Source organism: Sinocyclocheilus anshuiensis, unplaced genomic scaffold (assembly GCF_001515605.1).
Source record: "Sinocyclocheilus anshuiensis isolate Anshui unplaced genomic scaffold, SAMN03320099.WGS_v1.1 scaffold643, whole genome shotgun sequence".
Lineage (NCBI taxonomy): Eukaryota > Metazoa > Chordata > Actinopteri > Cypriniformes > Cyprinidae > Sinocyclocheilus > Sinocyclocheilus anshuiensis.
Window position 1 is genome coordinate 355,119 of NW_015551067.1, and position 7,150 is coordinate 362,268.

The following is a 7,150-nucleotide window of genomic DNA, read 5'->3' on the forward strand; positions in this document are numbered from 1 at the left end:
GTATATACAGTATATATTAGGGCTGCACGATAAATCGCATGCGATATTTAATGCACATCTTGTCAGAAAGCCGGTTCTGTAATCAGCGGTAAATCTCCATCAAGTGCGTGCTTTCACATTGAGCAGCATTAGCTACACAGAGCCGTTGTTCACTGACGAGCTGTGCCAAAAATCGCGCGAATATGAACGTGGTTTTGCGCAGCTCGTCAGTTGTGTCATTGTGTCACGCCTAGTTAGTACACAGTGTGAGGCCACTCCAGACGACAAGTCTACTGAGGCGCAAAGGCCTGTCCAGAGAGTGAGCTCAACTTCCTGTGTGTGATTCTTATCCAATGTCCGTCCTTACTCAAAACACTATATGGTTTTCAAATTTTCTAAAACAGTTTTTGAGTGTCTGAGTGTACACTGGACTCAATCAACAGTGCACATTAGTGTGTGTATCACAAAATAAATAGCAAGGCTAAAACTAATACTTCAGTTATTGCTTCATAAACAGTTTAATTGATTCTGGCTGAGGTCTACAGCAAACTTCTCATAACGTCCCTTTCTCACGCTGCACAGCAGTAACATGAGAACACAGCGTTATATTGTTAGCTGCCAAGGCCGCACATTAGAAAACAGTCTGAGCGGGACAGGTAGCGCGACAGCGAGGCAAACTAAAGACTGGTTGTGTCTGAAGCAGAACTGCACATGAAACTGACTGCGAACAGTGTGGCTGTTTTACTTGCAGTGGTTCAGTGTTCGAATATGAAGTTGGTCCTAGATCGGCCTGAAAGAAAAGACCCTGGTGAGTCCCTCCTTTCCCCCGGACCCAGCGTGACATAACAGGTGTTTTGTGGCAAATGTGAATGGACTCCGGTACGTTCAGTCCTCCCAACAAAAACAGCACTGACTGATAGATATAAAGGAACAAGGTGTGGCTGCACTTCTGTGTGAGAGCGAAAAAAGGGAAGGAAAGCGCACAAAGCAGCCAGATGTTTGTTTTGAAGGAGGAGAGAAGGAAGAGAGCTAACAAAAAGTAACATCGTCCAACTATGGTTTCAGGACATATACCAAGCTATTCTTTGAAGTAGCTTGTACCACCGTCAGTCAAGTACACTACCGTTCAAAAGTTTGGGCTCAGTATGATTTTTCTTAAAGACATTGTTTTCTTCAGCAAAGCTGCATTAAGATGATCATAAAGTGTTAGTTTAAATTGTAGTATTTGCAAAGTTATCTTTAAAACACTTGAAATAAGCAGCACTAAAAAAGGAAAATAGAAGCTAATGACGTTTATATTTTTCAGGAAGAAAGATGCACCTAGGCAAGGAATAGGGCTGGACGATATGGCCAAAATTGATATCACGATATATTTCTTAATTTCGGTCGATACGATATAATTCCGATATCGATATGACCACTATTTATCTGAAATGGAAATCTTTTGTAACATTATAAATGTCTTTATCATCACTTTTGATCAATTTTAAGCATCCTTGCTAAATAAAAGTATTAATTTCTTTCCCAAAAAAATAATAAAAATTATACTGAATGGAATAGTGTATAATGTTACAAAAGCTTTTTATTTCAGATAAATGCTGATCTTTGGATCTTTCTATTCATCAAAGAATCCTGAAAAAAAATGTACTCAACTGTTTTAAATATTGATAATCAGCAAATCAGCATATTAGAATGATTTCTGAAGGATCATGTGACACTGAAGACTGGAGTAATGATGCTGAAATATCGCGATACATATTGATATTGAATTATTGTCCAGCCCTAGCAAGTTGTTATATGACAACTGAAGACCCATGACAGTGAGCATTTGAAGACTAAACACAGCCATCAGTGTGTGCTGCAGAGAATAGAAAACGTATGAAGGAAGCTCAGTTGGAGAGGCAGTTTGTGTTTCTTAAAGGCTGTTCGTTTTGAGTTACTGTCTTCCCATTTACCCTCTAGAATAGAGCTTTGTGACTTTAGGAGCCACCTGGGAACACACACACACAACACTTTCTGCGTCTCCCTTCCTTCCTATTACTGTCTCCTTATGTTCCTCTGTTTTTCTTCCTTATTACCTTACAAAAAAAATAAAAAACAAAAACTTGAATAAAATATTATTATCAATTAATAATATTTATTTGATGAATAGAAAGTTCAAAAGAACAGCATTTATTTGAAATAGAATTTTTTGGGAACATTATAAAAGACTTTACTGTCACCTTTGATCAATGTAATGTGTCTTTACTGAATAAACAACAACAACAACAAAAAACATTTGTTGTAATTTACTGTAAAATACCTAGTGGAAGGTGCGTCATTAAAATGATCACAAAAGGATAGGCCTGCTTTCTTCTATGGAACACAAAAGAAAATAAATGTGCAGAACGTGCTTTTATCCCCAATACAATAAATAAACACAGACTGTGGCTTCTCAACCTTGAAACCTGGCAAAAACATGCACTACAAAAATTACCATAAAACATAGTTCATATAAGTTCATATAAGTCACTTGATAACACAGGTTCTCAAGTGTCTCATCATTGATGTCAATCCTGGCATACATTTTGCTGTGCCATATTTAAAAGAGATTTAAGACATTCTGCTAAATATTAACAAAACACACACACACAGGTTTATAACAGCAGGGAGAGTAAAAATGCATGTTGGTGAAGTATACCTTTCAGTGTTTCCCCTAGGTTTATGGCTTTGGTGGGGGGGAGGGCTTTTATTTAGTTTTTTTTCTGTTTTAATTTTTCTGGACTCCTTTTTAATGGTTAAATTACATTTTATTAATAAAAAAAACATGTCTAAATTAAAATCATGAAACGTAAACAATTTAACATCAATTGATCAAAAGTTTAACAAAAATGACATGTTTAGGGCCATATGAAATGTTTTAATTTTTCCAACCTTATTGCTACCATATTCTGTGTTTTAACATGACACAGATATGATAATTATTTGACATGACAATAATAACATGATAATTATTTGAAACATAAAAACAAGTTTCATTTATTCTTACAGTAGCCTAATGATTTTTTTCCTCAGAAATTCTGTGTTGTGTATTTAAATTTTTTAAGGCATAAAACAGTCATTTAATTTATCTTTTAATTAATGAAAATTAAACAAATTTTATTTTTGGAGAATAAAGGGGATTTAATATTACAATTAAAACATTGAAGAAATATTGTATTATTATTCCTTTAAAATAAGGTTTTAATAATTTTAATAGTAGTAGCAGCCTATTACGTACATTCTACTGAACAATAGTAATGCAATGTCTTAAAGTTAAACCAAACTTTTATTTTGACGGGTTGCCGTGAATACCTTTACATTCCTGTGTTTATATGATATGAGGATAGTTTTACTCAAATGAAACGGTCAAGTGCTCATGAAGTGACTCTCAGAGCAGTTCTGGAGATGTTGTTCATGTATTTACGTCCTCGTTAGAGAGACGGCAGACGTTAATATCACCGGAAGTGTCACACACGCTTCAGTATGAGTAGTAAACATAACCGCGCACCTGCGCCATTCATTAACACATAGACACGCAGAAATCATATTTAAATAGTAATTTCGCGGCTTAATATTTACAAATACTAGTGGGAGTGGGAGTGTGCTCACTTGTGTGTGCGAATCGGGGCGGAACTCCGCTGTGCGTAAGGCAGAGAGCGCGACCATGTAACATAGAGACAGAAATGACATGCCGTCGTGTAAATAAGATAAATAACATAAGGCTATTTAGTTTGTTTAATAAAAGAACAAGGTATAGACCTGTTCTATAGGAAAGGTAACTTTAAATGACTTCTGTTGTGATCTGGCGCTATAGATAAAGTAAAATTAAATAAAATTAACTTGACCTTCAAGGGGGGCGGGGGGTGCCTTTGGAGGGGCGGGCCGCCCCCCTAATATAATGGCAGGGGAAACACTGCCTTTAATACAATTGCATTCTAAAGTGTATGCCAGTGTTGCAAAAACTTTTTTTTTTAAAGCCGAAATAAAATAAAATAAAATAACATTATTAGATGAAAAACTTAAACCAAAATTAAAGATGCTGCTTTGGCAACAAAACAAGTTAAATTAGTTAAATAAATAACTAAATTAAATAAATAAGTAAAATAAATCATTAAATTACATAAGTACTAAAAATAAAAAACAAGTCAAAGCTCAATAGAAATCTAAAAAAAAATTACAAAACCACATAAAATAATTACTAAAACAAAAATGAAAATTGAAAATATAAAGATACTATAATAAATACTATAATAATATATAAACAAATACTAAAATAACACTGGTGCACACAGTGTCAGTTGTCAGTCATCAGGTCATACATAATGTAAGATGTAACTGAAACATATTCTCATGCCAGTCATGTGCAAAATAGTTTATTGCAACTCAAGTCCGGTCAGCAGTCTGAAACTGATAACAACCTCAGTGCTCGACAGGGAACAAGGGTGTTTTGACAACAGCTGCCATAGGACAGATACTATTGCACTGTTAATAGTGGCTACTGCATTGAAGACTATGAGGTCATAAAGTTTCTTGCCAGGGGTTTCAGTGATAAAACGGACCTTATCTCCATTTCAACTCATACTGTTGCTCTAATGTGCGTTTTCAAAGTGTGTGTGCTCAAAGATCCCATCCGAGCGAGCGTTTTGTCATTTCCACAGATCTCAGCACCGGGTGACAGTAAAGCAGTTCTTTGTTTCCATATTTCATTCGGTAAAGATGCAACAGATGGTGCGAATGGATTCAAGAAGAATAAAGGCAAAGAAAAGGGAGCGTGAAAAGACGCGTCTAAATACTCCCCATAGGGCTTAGTAACATTCCTGGGAGACTGAGACGTGGGAACCGGTTGAAAGGCGCACCCCTACATGAGCGTGACCATGTGTATGTTTATACTGCTGATCTGTGCAGGAATTCATAAGGCATAGTTCAGCCCACTTTACATTCCCGGCATCGTTCAAAGCGTGCAGACAGGGGAGAAGTGACGATGGCTCATCCTCGCAGACTGTGGGAGAATAAAACACGGCCGACGTCTGTGGCCAAAGCCTCTCTCTCTCTCACGCAGGCTAATTTATAACCCCAACCTCGTTCATGAGAAAGAGGCTGCTCCGTTTTAGAAAACCCCTATCAATCTCTCGCTCTCACACAGCCCACAAAGTCCTTTGAATCGCTACGAGACAATCATTCCCCCTGGGGGGAATTTCTTTATGTCAGCATAACCAAAACGTGTAACTATGTCAGTCTGATAAAATCAACACAGGAAGAGAAAGAGATACACTAAAGAGTAACAGACTAAAGCTGAGGTAACGGTCATCTGAAAGCTGTCATCATGGTGTGAACCAGAATCAGGACACACAAAAACCAAACAGAGGGGCACCTAATCCTTTCATCCGCATGCCTTTGGATCTTCGCTCGCTTTTTCTTTTTCTCTCACTATCTGAGGGTCTGGCAATCTCTCATCCCTAATCGGTCCATCTCTACCTCTCTCCCACGATGATAAGAGCTCAACTGTTCTTCAGAGAAAACAGGCCATTTCCCTCTCTCTCTCTCTCTCTCTCTCCAGCGGTGTGTAGTGTAACTCTCCTGAGATCCAGGAACACAACAGTCAACACCCAACTGTCATTACTCTTTATTTTCACTCTATGTAGTGAGCGAGCATCTGTGTGTGTGTGTGTGTGTGTGTGTGGCAGATACTGACGGCGAGTAGCTTTCTACTCCCTACAGACACTGTGTAAGAAACAAACTCATGGTGGGATAAACAAATAAGTGGGTAAAAAAAAACACACAATGCCACCAGCATTTCAAATCTGCTCACGCTGACTTAAATATTTGGAGGGAAATACAAGTCGCATTATTTTTCAATACATAAAGCTTTTTTGTCTAACCAGCAGCGAGCAACGGGACATTTTGACTGTGGCTTGGTTTTTAATCTTGTGGCATCCACAGTGAAATCTCACTGGAGGAAAAATCCGCTCCACATATGCTAAAGCAGCCTTTCATTTTGGAAAGTCATTCATTTCCAACGGAGAGTAGTACAGGAACTGCTGGGTTCTAGTCATTTGTATATGCAGATTTTTTTGGATCCAATTTAAGCTTCAGGCGCATTGAAATATTTGTGGCATTTAACTTTTTTGGCTATATGTGATGTATTCTATGAGCGTATAACCTTTGTTAAGAATTATCAATATTTTTTGTAGAGGTGTGTCGATCCGATACATTCATTTTTACAATGGTGAATAAGAGGAGCATAACAGTTGCTTCACAACCACTTTGAAAGATCTATGCGACTGACACAAAGGGTTGATTGTTTGTTTGTTTTTTCTTTACATCACACCAGCTTCTTTGGCTATTTTTATGGTGAAAACCATACTTGAGTTACTAAAAAATTAAAATAGAAACTTAATAGAATATTTAAGACCTATTTTCCAAAAATTCTACAATTAGGGATGCACCGAAATTTCAGTTGCTGAAAATTATCGGCCGAATTATGCGCTGACAGGAAATTTCTATGTAGAATACTTGCTCCTGTTTGCAATAGCGCTACTGTGCTGTAACGGCAATGCTGAACACTGGTAAAATGACACTACCGTCCACCGTTCACTGATTTGCTACCCGCTATGCTCTGATAATAATAGCTTTGTGGGACTTTACAATATTTGGATAATTGGTCAAAAAAAAAAAATCTGTTAAATCTGATTCAGTTGCATAGAACTGAATAAAAATAACATTGTTATTTAATTTTAATATATTTTCTGTCCAATTGTGTTGTGTTACTTTCAATAAAAGTGTGGTAATTTTAATTGGCTTGTATTTTTTTTATTCAGTATCATTTAAACTATTGAGTTAAATTAAAAAAGTCTTACAAAATTACTTTATATTATTTAATAAAATAATACATAATTATTAAACATAATTATTAAAAAGTATTTTCGGTACGGCTGCACGATATATCGAAATTATCGAAATATCGCAAGGGCGAGCGATATCTGAATCATTTTAATAATAGGCTACTTAAATCAAAACGTTGCAAAAGGTCAAAGTTTTAGTTCAACGCATATAGCAGAGAATTGCTTGACGTTAAAAAGAGTTAAGTGCAATAAGTTGCAGAAAACAACTCTTTGCCGTCTCGTCTTGGTGTCTGACTCACACCTGAAGC

General features: G+C 36.6%; 1 protein-coding gene across 3 annotated transcripts in view; it reads right to left on the bottom strand.

The window, feature by feature from the left end:
- LOC107662132 (signal-induced proliferation-associated 1-like protein 3) overlaps nucleotides 1–7,150 on the bottom strand; it is a 102,938-nt gene that overhangs the window by 75,833 nt on the left and 19,955 nt on the right. The gene's annotated exons all lie outside the window — the stretch shown is intronic.